The sequence below is a fragment of the Aquarana catesbeiana genome, linkage group LG08, assembly GCF_042186555.1.
Source record: "Aquarana catesbeiana isolate 2022-GZ linkage group LG08, ASM4218655v1, whole genome shotgun sequence".
Classification (NCBI taxonomy): domain Eukaryota; kingdom Metazoa; phylum Chordata; class Amphibia; order Anura; family Ranidae; genus Aquarana; species Aquarana catesbeiana.
The window spans coordinates 91,431,747-91,449,898 of NC_133331.1; the positions used below are offsets into that span (position 1 = coordinate 91,431,747).

The following is an 18,152-nucleotide window of genomic DNA, read 5'->3' on the forward strand; positions in this document are numbered from 1 at the left end:
AAAATAACTCTGACATGTTGGTGTTATATCTTTCACTTGGATGTCATTAGTAAGAGTAAATACAGCTGGATAAAACAAAAACTGCGCCTGTCTTCATTTTTAGGCCGCAAAGTAACAAAGTGTGATTATTTTAAGGGGGGGGCAATTCTTTTCTATGCCCACTGTATACATTGGAGATTTTACAACAGTAATGTTCATGATTTTCCTCTGAGTAGTTACAGTATGTTTAAATAGAACATCTGATTACTGGACCATTAAAGTTAGGGTGATATGCAGTGCGATGCGACACACTACATCGAAACGTGCTGCAGTGCATAGTTTAATGAAATATTGTTTTGTGACATTTCAATACATTTAAAAAAAAATGGTAAACAGTGTAATGACTTCTTACCTTGATCACACCTTCCCTACACAATGCACATCTGTAGAAAAAAGGGTATAGAAAGAGGCGCCTTCTAAGTATGAACTGTAGAAACTTTATGGTACAATAAATAAACACTCACATTGAGGTTAAAAACGATCAGCATGAGGAAAGTCCTGCAGCGGTGTGTCTCCTTACTTGCTGGTTCAACAGGCTGTGTCACTCAGGAACCCATAGGGAGCTGTCCGCCGGCTCTGTATACTCTGTGGCTCAAATGGTAATGCAGAGGCGGTCGTGGAACGCAGCGGTATATATAAAGTCCACCATCTAGTGAGAATAACAATTAATAAAAGACAACAATGATAACCAATGTAATATACTGTAATACATATTGAGAATGGAAGTAACCATGGGGAAAAAAAAAGTAGAGAAATAGGACAATAAAAGGATTGCTAAAATAAAATAAAAACAATAATAAAAAAGGGGTGATAAAACTTAACATATTGGAAAAAAATGTTTAGACCTGATGTACGTATTAGACATTCAGCACATCATGAGAGATCATAAGGTCATACCAATATGATGGTAAATTAAGGAATGGGGATGAGGAGGCCATATGGTGGATAGGTTACATTTATAGGTTATAGCAACATGATAATCCAAAGTCGCGTGTATTGGAAAGATAAGAAAATGTAGGGAAATATTTATAGAGCCACACCCATTATAATATCACAGACTTGAGTTCTCTGGCATCATTTGAACTACAGTTTGCGCCAGAACTACCCCCATTTCCACTGTATCATTGAAGCTCATTTTGTGCTGCATGCTGTTTACATTTGTTGCATTACCTACTGTGTATTATTGTATCTATATTATGGTTCATTGTATTTTTTTTCTTGTGCATCTTTACCTTGATACATGAAGCACTATAATTTTTGACAGATATATAGTAAAATCACATCAATATCATATACCAAATGATTTTCATGCCACCTTACCCCCATGCTTGTTTTCTCCCAATTTCAGACTCCATGGCCACATGAGATACACCTTGTGTGGAAAATTTAAAAAATTGGAAATACTCATACATTCAGCTAACATCCAATGGTGGGACAAATTTTTCTTGAATTTATACTTAAAATCCAAAATTGAGCGCCGCGCTGTAGCCGTCTTTTGGCTATAGCACGGGTGCAAAGTGGTTAAGTCTTATCACACAGATTTTATTATTGTTTTTATCTTATTTTAGCCACCCTTTTATTGCCTTATTCCTCTCCTTTTTCCCCCCATGGTTACTTCCATTCTCAATATGTATTATATTTGATTGGTTATCATTGTTGTTTTTAATAATTGTTATTCTCAGCATGTCCACCAAATGGCCCCCCACCTGCATGACCCTACCATTCTTCACCAGTGTTAATCATTCCCTGCCATTTCCCCCATCACCACTAGATGGTGGACTCTATATATAGCATGTTTAATCCCTGCAATACCCAGCTTGACAAAGGAGCGTGCCTGACGATCCCACCAACAGTGCGCAGGCTCAGAAACAGCTTTGCCACACCTCCGGTGATGCCAGATGCCGCTGCATTCCACGAGTGCCTCAGACCTCTCCTCTGCATTACCATCTGAGCCACAGAGTATACAGAGCCGACGGACAGCTCCCTATGGATTCCCGAGTGACACAGCCTGTTGAACCAGCGAGTAAGGAAACACACCGCTGCAGTACTTTCCTCATGCTGATCGTTAACCTCAATGCGAGTGTTTTTATTTATTGTACCATAAAGTTTCTACAGTTCAAACTTAGAAGGTGCCTCTTTCTTTACCCTTTTTCTACACGTTTTGGAGTGTGCTTCTGCTATCCTGAAGAGGCCTGCCCTGAGTTATGGACAGTTTCTTCTTCACCCCTGGATATCATCATCCATCTTGCACTTTTCCCTGATCCACAACCATTATAATATCACAGACTTAGGTTCTCTGGCATCATTTGAACTACAGTTTGCGCCAGAACTACCCCCATTTTCAATGTACACCTGTGGAGGCACGTTATACGGAGCTGCTGTGAATGGGTCCAGATTTTGGATGTTAGTGATCCTAAAACTGGCATAAAGGATAAAATTGTTGGTTAGGTGCTCCAAGATTCTGTTCTCACGTTCTGGGTCCCTGGTAGAACAGACAGACCTGAACACAAAGTTACAGAGCAGCACGTCTTGTTCTGTAGACAACAGCGATCACTCCCCCACGCCATTCAGACAGTAACACAGCACATTCTGTTGTCTCGGCCTTCGCCAAACACTGACTGTTCAAGGTACAAAGTCATGTCTGTCCTTCAGTCTTCATGTAAAATCACATGTGACCTTCAAATGACCGGGTGAGACGATTACATTTCCTGCTACACAAAAAACGGCTTCCCACAATGAAAAACTTTCACTATATTCCTGAAACCAAAACAGCCCTTTACAGTAGACGCCAGATTGATTTCACTCCGAGTGGCCCCTTTCTTCCTTTTTGCATCAAAATCAAGGCGGTTGGACTACTGAAAGATTGCAGCTGGAAATCCTGGAATGGTTACATGAATACAATTAGTCTAGTTATTGTACACACATGCATTTAGTGCCTCTTCCTACGATTTAACCAGCCTGGCATGTGAACATTATTATTATCCACTTTCCGACCGCCCCATAGCAGATTTACTGCTACAGGGCGGCCGTGCAGAATATATTATATATTAATATTACACATACACCGTATTTATCGGCATATAACATGCACTTTTTCCCCCTTAAAATCAGGGGGAAATCGTGTGTGCGTATTATACACCGATCGGCTGCCTTGGAGGGGAAGGAGGGAACGAGCGCCGCCGAAATAGACAGAGCTGGATCTCCTGTGTACTCAGCTCCACTCGCAGTCACGCCCAGTCCCTCTTCCTTGCATTGACGTCCTGCCATTGGACTGGTGTTATGTCCATCATAGGAGCCGGGCCAAGGGGTGGGATTGGGCGAGACTACGAGCCGAGTACACAGGAGATCCGGCTCTGTCTATTTTTCGGCAAGAACAAGGCTGCAAAGAGGGGCACTGATCATACTGCAAATAGGGCCAAGACTGCAGATGGGCACTGATCAGGCTGCAAAGAGGGGCAAGACTGCAGATGGGCACTGATCGGGGTGCAAAGCGGGGCAAGACTGCAGATGGGCACTGATCAGGCTACAATGATGGGCAAGGCTGCAGATGGGCACTGATCAGGCTGCAATGATGGGCAAGGCTGCAGATGGGCACTGACCCTTATTTTGCTTTAAAATTCTTTATTTACAATGCAAGTTTTTTTTTCCTGAAATTTCCCTCTTAAAATGTAAAATTAAGGTGCGTGTGTATATATATATATATATATATATATATATATATATATATATATATATATATATATATATATATATATATATATATATATACACATACATACATACATACATACATACATACACATATACATACACACACACACGTGATCCTGCACTCCTAGGTTTTGGGCGTGAGTACGCGCCACCAGCAGCTCGCTCCCGCTGATTATACACAGCGGAAACTGATCAGCGGGTCCTGCGGACTCGATGTCCGCCGGCACCCGCTGATATTTTGGTATACTGAGAGAATGCCAGTCTGCCTAGGAGATTGGCATTCTCTCATATTGTCATTCTGTCAGTACAGAAGACAAGGATCCTGTGTTTCTGTAAAGCAGACACAAGGATCCTTATCTTCCACTAGTAAAAGCACCTCCCCCACTACACGAAAACATTGAGGCACACAGTTAACCCTTTAATTTCCCCCCATGTTAAATCTATGACACTATCAGGGAAGGAGTTAACAGTTTCAAAAAACGGTTACATTTCCGGCACATGCCAGGAATGTAACTGCCGCTTTGGATGTGCTCCCAACCAAACTTTCAAGCAATCCAATGGCTGGTGTCATAACTAATCAAATGTGCAGCATCAGTTGAAGACTAAACAGAGGCCAAGATGGCAGCTTCCTTGGCTGAAAACTATAGGAGGGTTTAGCTCTGCTTTAATTTAAAAATAAAAAAGGTTTTATATCACTAACATCACTATAATGCCCCGTACACACGATCGGAATTTCCGTTGGAAAAATCTTGAATGGTTTTTCCGACAGAATTCCGCTCAAGCTTGGCTTGCATACACACGATCATACACACGATGAACTTTCGACCGTCGTGAATGCGGTGATGTACAACACTACGACAAGCCGAGAAAATGAAGTTCAATGCTTCCGAGCATGCGTCCAATTGTTTCCGAAATGTTTCCGAGCATGCATGGTTTTTTGTGCGTCGGAATTGCATACAGACAAACTGAATTTCCGTCAAGAACTTTTTCCGTCGGAAAAATAGAGAACCAGCTCTCAATCTTTTGCTGGCGGAAATTCAGACAGAAAAAGTTGGATGGAGCATACACATGGTCGGAATATCCGAACAAAAGCTCCCATCACACTTTTTTTGACGGACATTCTGACCATGTATGCAGCGTTAGGCTAGATGCATCCAAGTCAGATGCAGTCACTGTTTAGGTATTAAGACAGCCATGGCTACTGACTGTCAGAATACAATAGTCAAACAAGAGAAATCTATGCTTGTATAAAGTTGTGCTCATAAGTTTACATACCCTGGCAGAATTTATGATCTTGGCCATTTTTTAGAGAATATGAATGATAAAACACAAAAACTTTTCTTTCACTCATGGTTAGTGTTTGGCTGAAGCCATTTATTATCAATCAACTGTTTACTCTTTTTAAATCATAATGACAACAGAAACTACCCAAATGACCCTGATCAAAAGTTTACATACCCCAGTTCTTAATATAATGTATTGCCCCGTTTAACAGCAATGACAGCTTGAAGTCTTTTGTGGTATTTGTGGATGGGGCTGTTTATCTTCTCAGATGGTAAAGCTGCCCATTCCTCTTGGCAAAAAGCCTCCAGTTCCTCTAAATTCTTGGGCTGTCTTGCATGAACTGCACGTTTGAGATATCCCCAGAGTGGCTCAATGATATTGAGGTCAGGAGACTGAGATGGCCACTCCAGAACCTTCACTTTATTCTGCTGTAGCCAATGACAGGTTGACTTGGCCTTGTGTTTTGGATCATTGTCATGTTGGAATGCCCAAGTTCGTCCCATGTGCAGCTTCCTGGGTGATGAATGCAGTATTTTTTGATAACATACTGCATTCATCTTGCCATCAATTTTGACCAAATTCCCTGTGCCATTGTAGCTCACACATCCCCAAAACATCAGCGACCCTCCTCCGTGTTTCACAGTAGGAATGGTGTACCTTTTATCATAGGCCTGGTTGACTCCTCTCCAAATGTAGCATTTATGGTTGTGACCAAAAAGCTCTATTTTGGTCTCATCACTCCAAATGTGATAAATGGCTTCAGCCAAACACTAACCATGAGTGAAAAATGTTTTTGTGTAATCATTCATATTCTCTGAAAAATGGCCAAGAAATCATAAATTCTGCCAGGGTATGTAAACTTATGAGCACAACTGTATGTAGCCAAGTCCCGGGCCTCTCCAGGCCTAATGATGACCTCCAGAGTTAGGGACAGGTGACATCCTTCTGTGTAGAGTGGCTTACAAGGCATGGTGGGTGCAATGTAAGGTAGATTAATGGGCGTCAGACACTTCTTGAATGCAAAGAGATTTATTGTCTCTTAAACAGAACTGTGGGAGAGAGGGTTAGGGCCAGAACACCCTTTAGTAGTTGCAATGTTAGTTTAGCAGACTTCAAGACTTCTATAGGTAGACAGCCATGCAGGGAAAGGCACCCAGCCGAACACCACATCTGCATGTGTAGACTCGCTGTCTCCTATGGCAACAATCTTGAACAGTTTCTAACAAAGTTGTAATGGACGCTTTTACTTCCTACAGAATCTTTTAGATCTTCACTCAACTGAGCTCCCAGTTTAGTCTCTCCCAATCACCTAGACCCGCTGATCCACCGCCACTGGATCTCCTGAGCTCTTCCAATCTTTTCACTGAGTATCTTCCTGAAGCATCCCTGCTGGGTCTCTAGCTTGGTACTCAGATACTTCTCAAGCATCACCCCACTGGCCTGCTCAGTCCCTGGCTTGGCACACAATACTGCTCTGCAAGCATCACCTCCACTGACTGGGTCCCTGGCTTGACATCTGCTGAAGTTTCCCAATTCTTCACCATTCCCTTGTGGTGAGAATACTGCTCTGGCACTTGCTTCAGCTACTCAGGTAGGTCCCTGGTAATAAAGGTGGTTGGTTCCTTAGTGGCGATAGCTTCCCCTCTACCTCGAACCACAAGTTCTCCGGCTGGGAGAAAAATCACTTCTGGTAGGACTGCAAGCCACAATACCAACCCTACGCTGCACTCTTTCTTCTGGATAGCCCCTCAGACAGCCTAGCAGCCAGATGTCCCCGGGATAGGCCTCAGGCTCTGGCCTAGCAGCCCGGGACAACACAACACACATCCACCCAGGCAGCCATCCAGGAGGCACAGAACCCCGATCACCTGACCTCACCCAAATAAATAGGCTCTCAGCAGTCCAAGGGACCTAAGAAAATCCATGCCCATTGGGTGAGATACCCCATCTATTCCTAATCTGTCCTTCTCTTATCTAATGCCAGCAGATACCTGGCCATCTAGTGACAAGAGAGAGAAGTGCAGCAATTCCAGAATTAGGAGGTCAATTGATTTCACCCTATGAATCGGCCAAGGCAACTATTACTTGGCAGGTAAATTTGCTAGCAACCCTGCCTAAACATCAGGGTGCTACATATAGCTAACCTTAGTGTGGGCGCTATAGATTAACCAGTTAGCAACCGCCCCACGTACATTTACTGTGGTAGAGCAGCCCCTCTGTACCCGATCATGTACCTAGTACATGATCGGACACTTCTGGGTCTGCGGCCCGCACGTGCACCATCGTCGAACCCATTCCCGATGTGATTGAGCACAGCGGGAGACAATAAGTGGGTCCAGCGGACTCGATGTCCGCTGGAATTCGGCGATTGTTCAGGACACAAGCAGAGTGACAATCTGCCTATGTAAACAAAGCAGATTGTCATTTTGTCAGTGAGGGAGCCTTTGATCCTGTGTTTCTGCTAAGCCAGAACACGGATCTCTGCCTTCCCCTAGTCAAAGCACCTCCCCCCATAGTTAGTAAGCACAACCTACAGTGAAGGGAAAAAAAAAAAAAAAAGTATTTGATCCCCTCCTAATTTTGTAGGTTTCCCCACTGACAAAAACAGTGAGAGACAGAACAACAACAAAAATCCCAAAAACACATTTAAAAAAAAAGTTATAAATTGATTTGAATTTTAGTGAGTGAAATAAGTATTTGATCCCCTATTAGCAAGATTTCTGGCTCCCAGGTGTCTTCTATACAGGTAACGAGCTGACCCTGGCCCTTTCCATAAAATGCACAGACATGAACTACATCTATAGGAAAGCATGTTAAATGGACTGTAGTGCGTTTCTGCAAAACTGAAAACGCACTAAAAAATGCACAGGTACGAATCAGGCCTTCAAGGGAGTGCTCATAATCTCAGCTTGTTACCTGTATAAAAGACACCTGTCAACAGAAGCAATCGGATTCCAATCTCTCCTCCATGGCCAAGACCAAAGAGCTGTCCAAGGATGTCAGTGACGAGATTGTAGACCTACACAAGGCTGAAATGGACTACAAGACCATTGCCAAGCAGCTTGGTGAGAGGGCGACGATAGTTGGTGTGATTATTCGCAAATGGAAGAAATACAAAATAACTGTCAATCTCCCTCGGTCTGGGGCTTCATGCAAGATCTTACCTCGTGGAGTTTCAGTGATCATGAGAACTGAGGAATCAGACCCAGAACTACACGGGAGAATCTTGTCAATGATCTCAAGGCAGCTGGGACCATAGTCACCAAGAAAACATCTGGTAACACACTACATCATGAAGCACTAAAATCCTGCAGCACCCGCAAGGTCTCCCTGCTCAAGAAAGCACAGGTACAGGCCTGTATAAAGTTTTCAAATGAACATCTGACCGATACAGAGGATAACTGGGTAAAATCGTTATGGTCAGATGAGACCAAAATCAAGCTCTTTGGCATCAACTCAACTCGCCGTGTTTGGAGGAGGACCATGACCCAAAGAACACTATCCCCACCATCAAACATGGAGGTGGAAACATTAGACTTTGGGGGTGTTTTTCTGCTAAGGGACAACTTCACCGCATCAAAAGGGACGATGGATGGGGCCATGTAGCATCAAATCAAATATTGGGGGAGAACCTCCTTCCCTCAGCCAATGGGTTGTGGATGGGTATTCCAGCATGACAATGACTCAAAACACAGGCAAGGCAACAAAGGGGTGGCTCAAGAAGAAGCACATTAAGGTCCTGGAGTGGCCTAGCCAGTCTCCAGACCTTAATCCCATAGAAAATATGTGGAGGGAGCTGAAGGTTTGAGTAATCAAAAGTCAGCCTCGAAACCTCAACGACTTAGAGAGGATCTACCAAGAGGAGTGGGACAAAATCCCTCCTGAGATGTGTGCAAACCTGGGGGCCAACTACAGGAAACGGCTGACCTCTGTGATTGCCAACAAGGGTTTTGCCACCAAGTACCAAGTCATGTTTTGCAAAGGGTCAAATACTTTTTTCACTCATTAAAATGTAAATCAATGAATAACTTTTATGAAATTCGTTTTTTAGGATTTTTTTGTCGTTATACTGTTTCTCACTGTTAAAATAAACCTATCATCATCAAATTATAGACTGATCATTTCTTTGTCAGTGGGCAAATGTACAAAATCAGCAGGGGATCTAATACTTTTTTTCCCTCACTGTAGGCATACATTTAACCCTTTGACCGCCCGTTAACCCCTTCCCTGCCAGTGTCATTAGTACAGTGCATATTTTTTTTTAGCGCTGATCACTGAATTAGTGTCACTGGTCCTCAAAAAGTGTCAAAAGTGTCAGGTGTCCATATTGTCTGCTGCAATATCACAGTCCTGCTATAAAAGTAGCTGATTGCTGCCATTACTAATGAAAAAAAATAAAAATAGCCCATGGTTTGTAGACACTATAACTTTCATGCAAACCAATTAATATACACTTATTGGGATTTTTTTTACCAAAAAAAATATGTAGCAGAATACATATTGGCCTAAATTTATGAAGAAATTAGTTTTTTTATATTTTTTTTATTGGGTAGGTTTTATAGCAGAAAAGTAAAAAATTGTTTTTTTTTTTTCAAAATGGTCGGTCTCTTTTTGTATATAGCGCAAAAAAACAAAACAAAACAACAAAAAGCAGCAGAGGTGATCAAATACCACCAAAAGAAAGCTCTGCAAGGGGAAAAAAAAAAAAAAAAAAAAAAAGGACAAAAATTGTATTTGGGTACAGCGTTGCACGGCCGCACAATTACCAGTTAAAGTAACAGTGCAGTATCGCAAAAAACTGAGTTACTCTTACCGGTAACATCCTTTTCTAGGAGTCTTTCAGGACAGCCACTATAGAGAGACCTTGGCTGCTCCCATCTCAGGAAACACCGCCTTATACTGCAAGATTTAAGCCTCACCTTCCCGCCGGCCCCTCAGTTCTTCAAGAGCACCTCCGGCCAGCTGGGGAGACACAAGAATACGTCATACTAACCTTTATCTTACCTGACGGTCTCATGTGATGAGCTCTCAGGGATAGCCAACAATTTGGGTGGGTACCGGTGCGGTCCTGAAAAACTCCTGGAAAAGGATGTTACCGGTAAGAGTAACTCCGTTTTTCCCCTGTTTATATTTTAGGACAGCCACCATAAGGAGGATAAGCGAGCACCTTACCTTAGGGTGGGACTACTGCCTGCAGCACTTGGCCGATAGCAGGTCCAACCTGTAGTGCTTCACAAAGGTGGCAAAGCTGGACCATGTTGCAGCTCTACAGATCTGCTCTGGAGAAGTACCAGCCCACTCTGCTTGAGAAGTCACCTTTGACTTGGCGGAATGTGCCTTAATACCCTCCGGGAGCTCCAACCCCCCCCCCGACCACATAGGCCTGAATAATGGCTAACGTCAACCATCTGGACTCTTTCCTAGCCCCTGAAAATAACCCAAAAAAAGGAATCTGATTTCCTAAACTGTTTTGTACTATCCAAGTACTGAAGGATGCACCTTCTAACGTCCAATTTATGAAAAATATGTTCCTGTTCCCTCACAGGACTCAAACAGAAGGTTCCTGGCCTCTATGAAACTTAGAGGCCATCTTTGGCAAAAAGGCCGGATCCGTTTTAAAAAAATCATACGAGAAAATCTGAAAAAAAAAGGTGCCCTATTGGAGAGGGCTTTGAGTTCACTAACCCTCCTTGCCGTAGTGATCGCCCCCAAAAACACAATCTTAAGGGTGACCAATTTTAACGCACAGAACCCCAGTGGCTCAAATGGTTCCCCAGTGAGGGCCTGTAACACTAAGGAGAGATCCCATATGGGGAAGGGGGGGGGGTTCTGACTGGTCTCTGTCTGCCTAAGGCTTTAAAAAACCTGGCTAGCCATGGATCTGTTGCTAGTGGCTTTTCCAGGAATACACTCAAGGTGGATACCTGTCCTTTCAAACTGCTAAGGGCTAACCCCTTGTCCGCTCCTGACTGCAGAAATTCCAACACTGCTACTGAGCCATGTATGTCGAAGGAGCTTTCTGTGCACCAGCTATTGAAGCGTCTCCACACCTTTTAGGTAGATAGAAAGCTATCCTTTTTTCTGCAACCTAAGAGAGTAGCCACTAAACGATCCAAGAAACCCTTGCCCCTCAGCATTTCCTCCTCAGTAGCCAGGCTGCGAGATTCCACCGCTCCACCTGGGGACAACAGATTGGCCCCTGAGAAAGAAGATCCTCCTGGATAGGCAGAATCCAGGGAGGTTCCACAGTCAGGTCCTTCAAGATGTAGAACCACGACCTCATGGGCCAGTGTGGCGCGATTAAAATGAGAGTTGTGTTTTCCGACTGAAATTTTCTCAATACTGCTGGTACAGGAGGGGGGGGAAGGCATAACACCTGGAGAACTGCCAGATCTGAGCCAGTGCGTCCACTCAGACTGCCCCATCTGCTCAGGGAGAAGAAGAGGCACGCCTTTGTGTTCTCCCTCGAAGCGAAGAGGTTCACGCATGGCACCCCCCACTTTCGAGTGACCATCTCAAAGATGTTTTGGTTCAGTCGCCCTCCCTCAGCATTTTCCTGCTGAGAAAGTCTGCTACCTGGTTCTGTTCCCCTTTCAAATGTACTGCCTAGAAGGACCAATTGAGGATGGTTTCCACCAGGAGCCACAGGGATCTGCTCTTAGTACCCCCTTGCCTGTTGATATAGGCCACCGCTGAGGAGTTGTCCGAGCGGACCTGCACGTGCTTGTCCCTGGAGTTCTCTCTCAAAGCCTCTCAGCTCCCTCCAGTTCGAGGACTTCTTTACGTCTCGCTCACCCAGGTAACTTGCACCATCCAGGAATCTAGGTGCGCCCCCAACCTGTGCCACTCACATCGGTCGTGACAGTCCTGGAGACCGGTAAGACCCACTCCAGACCTTGTGACAGATTTGCTGCCTTTCTCCAACACCAAAGAGATCTTTTGACTTGACTCGGCACAAATATCAGGGAGTCTAGGGACCCCTGACTGTGGTCCCAAACCCCCAGAATGAACAGTTGCAAAGGGCGAAAATGCAGCCCTGCCCACTGCACTGCCGGGAGCGTGGATGTTAGTAAGCCCAAAGCCAACATGGCTTGTCTTATTGAGACCTGACGGCTGCCCTGGAGCAACAACATTGCACTGTCCACCTTCTGGATCATCTCTAAGGGAAGGAAGACCTTCTGCATTATTGAATCCAACACATAGCCCAAGAAGGTGACCTATTGGGACGGAACCAAGTTGGATTTCTCCAGGTTCAAGAGCCACCCCCCAACTTTCTAGGATGTCTCTTGCCACCTGTAGATCCTGGGACAACTGCTCCGGGGAAGAGGCAAACAAGAGTGATTCGTCCAAGTATGCGACTACCGAGAGGGGGCCCTGAACTGTAGATGTAACATCCCTTCCCTGATTTTTACTGCCAACCTGAGGAACTTCTGGTAGCCTTCTGCAACAGGCGTCTTTCAAATCTATCAAAGCCATGAAGCAGTTCGGAGGAAGAAGTGCCTTCACCGAGTAGACCGAGTCCATTCGGAACCTCCTATAGGTCAAAGACGAAGGCTTGCGGACCACAAAGATGTGGTAATAGAAGCCTCTGTCGGTCTCTCCTGTTGGGACCCATACCACCACCTCCTGTTCCTGTAAGTAGGATAGAAGAGCTGATGACTTTTCTGAGCACTTTGGCAGCTCGGTGACCAGAAGTCTGAGCGGGGGAGGTTTTGAAAACTCCAGCCGGTATCCTATTCTTGTGATCTCTAACTGACTGGTTGGAGGTGATCATCTCCCACTATGGGAGGAAGGCCCCCAACCTTCCTTCCTGGGGCGCATGCAAGATACAGTCATCCAGGTACCTACCAGGCTCCCTAGCCTACCAGACTGCAGGGAAGATGAGAGAGAGAGAGAGAGAGAGAGAGAGAGAGAGAGAGAGAGAAAGACCCTAGTCTCCCCCCCCCCTAGGAAACAATGGGCCTCAGCCTCCCTGGCTGTTCAGCTCCAGCCCCTTAGCGGTGACTCCCCGCTGCAGGAAACACCAGAAGTAAGGGGACCGGCGGGACGGTGAGGCTTAAATCTTGCAGTATAAGGCAGTGTTTCCTGAGATGTGAGGAGCTAAGGTCTCTATGGTGGCTGTCCTGAAAGATGAACAGGGGAAAAAAGGCCTGAAGGGGGTAAAACCTTCCGGAGCTCAAATGGGTAAAGAGTTGCTGTCCATTTCCCCATTAAGGGGAGAATGACAGAGCCTCTTTAAATTCCCCCTTCCCCAACCATCCACACAGACCTTCTTTGTGCTCCCACACCATTCTGTTTCCAGGCAGTTCTAACCTTGTATAATAAGCTCCATGTGAAATGGTGTCGGAACCTGCACAAAGTTGATGATCTTACCCCCTTCGTGTGACCGTAATCACATGCCCTACACATACCCAAAGGCACCCTGTATATCATCAGATCCTACAGATCAATGGGCTAGAGGGAAGGTAAATATAAATGGCTTACAGGGTGGGCTTTCAAGAAATTGTCACTTTACCCTAAATGAGCATTCATATACAGTATAGCGTATAATCAGTGCAGGAATGTGCCTGCAGTGCAGTTTACAATAACTAGCATATGAATCACATCAGTCATACTTCTTCCTCATTTTGTCAGGCTTTAAAATGAAAACAGTAAGATGAAGGCCTTTTCTTTAGAGGCCATATTCCTGGAAAAAGAGCAAAATCCAGCAGATGCGTGCAGCCTGAACTCCCTCTGCGATCTAAGAAACCTGCAAAATCGTTTATTCTAACGGCAGGAAAAAAAAAGCATTTTGACAGACCAAATAATGTGTTTATCAGCAGTTCCCAACATACGTGTATTTCACTTTCAGCCGAGTCATTGTAGTAACTTTTTCTTTCAAATTTTAAAGGGGTTTACCTTTATGGATTTGTACCCCTTGAGGTTTTTTTGATAGACATTCGTGTTTGTTGGAACTTTCCCACTTTATTAGCTGTAATTAAAAAGGATTTCACAGAGATTGTTACCATTTGATCAAAAAACATACATTTACATTTAGAACATCTAGAACATTGCTACAGGACCACATGCATAAAACAGAGATGGGCAATGTTAGCATAGCCCCACGGATAGTATTTTGGTCTTGTAATAATGTGGACTGGACAACCCAAATAGGCAACCACATTGTTTAGCACCCCAAAAAAATTTCTTTTTCTGAACAAAAGACCGAGCAGCGCTGAGATTCTCCCCCCCCCCCCCATTCTAGAACATAGCTGTAATTCCAAAAGGGCATCTTCATAGGCATCCGGCTTGAGTAAACAAGGTATAAGAGTTTAGGCTTAGCCAGAAACCATTCTGCTGGCCATTATGTAGCAGGTAAATATTAATCAAGACATCTGTAAGTACATTCTACTCGGTCAGGGCTGATATCAACTAAAGCTGGCTATGGATGGTTTGAATCTCAGTCGGTTTAGCGGGGACCAGGAACCATCTATGGGCAGGCTGAACATACAAAAGTCGATTCATCGATCGACTTGGGAACAACCAGCAGGCTACATTTTCTCCATGCGATTATCGCCAGCAGTTATAGACACCAGCAACAATCGCTGTGTTTTTCCAGTAGGAACAACTCCCCACGCACCCCCGCTGGGAAAATCCCAGGCTGACTGTGTTGGGGAAATCAAGCAATTTTCTTTCCTGCAACTCCTGGTTGCAAGAAAGAAATGATCTCATCTATGGCCTGCTAAAAGCATTTGTAACCCCCAGAAAAAAAGTATCCTGTTCCTTTAAAACATGAACAACAGGCACAGTGCGTGTGCTGTTTAATTTGGCCCCTTCTATCACCTAAAAAAACCTGGCTGATCCTGCCTGGCTATACCCTCCCCCTGTAAACTGACCACGGTTTATTGTGGCTGCTGACCCCTGACACCGTGGTCAGTTTACATGCCTCCTTCATCCACAGCTCTCCCCCCCCCCCCCCCCCCCGCCTGTCAGCTAGTCTGTGCCACTATGTTCTCTGCCCCATCCCTTCCTGCTGCTATCATAACTGTACAAACATCCCATCCACACTGTTAGCTAACATTATCTATCCTAGTGCCTGTGCTGCAAAATAAAAATAAAAATTTAAAAAGCCAATTATACCTTATAACCGAGCATCTCCCGGCGCTCACGAGACTCCTTGGCGCTCTCTCTCCTCCCTGGCTGCCGTCAGCAGCAGTGCTCTGCCCCACCCGCTCCTCAAAAGTGCCAATTCTTCAAGAGGAGCGGGTGACGAGTCCTTAAAGTGGAACTCCCTCTTTTGGGTGGAGCTCCGCTTTAAATAATACATGGCTGCAATATAATATTCTACCCAGGCTAATGGATATCGTAAAAGCATTTAGGCCTGATGCCTGGCTAATGCACATTCCGGTCAAGCTGGGTACTAGCAAAGAACACAAAAATTCTGTGTATTTCATAACTTAACAGTACAGAATTAGGACATATTTACCTCTAATCAGATAATTAGCAGCATTTTGAGCCCAAACACCACTACCCCAGGAAGTACCGGGAGCAGATGAGGTGCTGTCCCGGCCAAGAGAACGATTGCTAGTGGCTATAGCAACATATTCCCAGCCACTTTTCATCTTCAATGCCCTTGCTGATGGGAGAAGGTTTGCACTCAAAATCTCACGATACATGGCCCCATTCATTCTTTCATGTACACGGATCAGTCGTCCTGTTCCCTTTGCAGAGAAACAGCCCCAAAGCATGATGTTGCCACCCCCATGCTTCACAGTAGGTATGGTGTTCTTTGGTTGCAACTTAGCATTCTCTCTCCTCCAAACACGACGAGTTGTGTTTCTACCAAACAGTTCTACTTTGGTTTCATCTGATCATATGACATTCTCCCAATCTTCTTCTGGATCATCCAAATGCTCTCTAGCAAACCTCAACAGGGCCCAGACATGTACTGGCTTAAGCAGGGGGACACGTCTGGCACTGCAGGATCTGAGTCCCCGGCGGCGTAGTGTGTTACTGATGGTAGCCTTTGTTACTTTGGTTCCAGCTCTCTGCAGGTCATTCACTAGGGTTCCCCCCATGTGGTTCTGGGATTTTTGCTCACAGTTCTTGTGATCATTTTGACCCCACGGGGTGAGATCTTGTGTGGAGCCCCAGATCGAGGGAGATTATCAGTGGTCTTATATGTCTTCCATTTTCTAATTATTGCTCCCACAGTTGAATTTTTCACACCAAGCTGCTTGCCCATTGCAGATTCAGTCTTCCCAGCCTGGTGCAGGTCTACAATTTTGTTTCTGGTGTCCTTCGACAGCTCTTTGGTCTTCACCATAGTGGAGTTTGGAGTGTGACTGTTTGAGGTTGTGGACAGGTGTCTTTTATACTGTCTTTTATACTGATAACAAGTTCAAACAGGTGCCATTAATACAGGTAATGAGTGGAGGACAGAGGAGCCTCTTGAAGAAGATACAGGTCTGTGAGAGCCAGAAATCTTGCTTGTTTGTAGGTGAGCAAATACTTATTTTCCACCTTAATTTGCAATAAATTCTTTCAAAAATCAGACAATGTGATTGTCTGGATTTGTTTCCACATTTTGTCTCTCGTAGTTGAGAGATACCTATAATGACAATTACATCTTTTTAAGTGTGAGAACTTGCACAATTGGTGGCTGACTAAATACTTTTTTGCCCCACTGTAACAACATACAATGGTCATACATACTGATATATATACACACACACACACACACACACACACACACACACACACAAGCATAAATATATGTTGGACATAAGAGTAAAAGCTGAACTGTCTGGCATCCCATCAATAAAATCTCTACGCGTTTCGTGAATCATGTTCACTCATCAGGAGTATGGATGCAAACATCATGCTCGTGCAGTGTAGGCGGAGGGGAGGAAGGGAATCGTCCACGGCGTCCATCTGGAGCCGGAAGCGGATCCCCGCCCGCCCACCCATCCCGTGCACGGGTCAGCCGGGAAGGGGTCATTCGTGACTCCATTCACATACTTTGACTCTTTTGTGTCTTTCCCTTCCTTTTTTTTTTTTCACACACTTCTTTACACTTATCACTGCTTTCTTTTTCACACACATTATTACATTTATTTACACCATATTGAATTATACACCCTTCATTCCAGATGGATGCGGTCCTTTGTATTTATACCATCCAACTCTCATGGATTGCACTGTGGTCACCTGGCCTGTTCTCTGGTGGTGCCCTTGATCTGGTTCGGGTCATTTTCGCCTCAGCTTCGGACCTGACATTTTATTGGGGATCCCTTTCCTCATCCCTCCATCATCGCATGAGCCGTCATACATCTTATGAGCTAATGTGTCAGTATTAGATTTCAGAAATAACTACCTAGGGAATTTTTTCTTCTCCCCCCCCTTTGGGTTGAAGAGTTATATGTATATTAATATACATGACTTTTATATTAATATACCTGACTTTATACCAGTGAAGGTTTGCATCCACACCTGCAGAGTTTATTGATGGGATGCCAAGACTGTTCAGCTTTTACTCTTTAAATTCAACATATATTTATGCTTTTGTGTGTATTTATATATCATTATGTTAGACCATTGTATTTTATTATACATGTCTATTTGGTAAATGGGTATTTAAAGTGGTGTTCCGCCCACCGCTGCAAAAATTAAAAGCCAGCAGCTACACATACTGCAGCTGCAGGCTTTTAATAATAGGACACTTACCTGTCCTGGAGTCCAGTGATATCGGCACCACAGCTGATATTTCCATCAGTTGTCGGGTGCATGCAGCCACCATTGCAGGTAAGGGAACCCAGCAGTGTAGCCTTACGGCTTCACGCTGGGAACCCTACTGCGCATGCGCGAGGCTATGCTCCTCTCTCCCACTGGCCCGGTGGCAGGGGGAGGAGGAGGGAGCCAAGCGGTGATGTCATGGGCCGTGGCCAGGACTCCCGGAAGTGGGAATAGGATACCTGTCAAATGTGGCAAACCTGGGGTGTGGCAAACCTGGGGGGACAAATCAGCGGAAGTTCCACTTTTGGGTGGAACTCTGCTTTAATATCAACTTATCTGTATATGGCTGTGTTTATATTTTGGAAACTGTATCATACACCTCTAGATCACTGTTTGATAAATAA

At 44.6% G+C, this 18,152-nt stretch overlaps 1 long non-coding RNA gene across 1 annotated transcript; it reads right to left on the reverse strand.

The window, feature by feature from the left end:
* Nucleotides 1–272: 272 nt before the first annotated feature.
* On the reverse strand, nt 273–16,676 carry LOC141105275 (uncharacterized). Its single transcript, XR_012235548.1, has 3 exons — nt 15,500–16,676; nt 13,933–14,005; nt 273–688 (listed from the first exon to the last, which is right to left on the reverse strand). It is a non-coding gene; the product is annotated as an uncharacterized lncRNA (long non-coding RNA).
* Nucleotides 16,677–18,152: the final 1,476 nt, after the last annotated feature.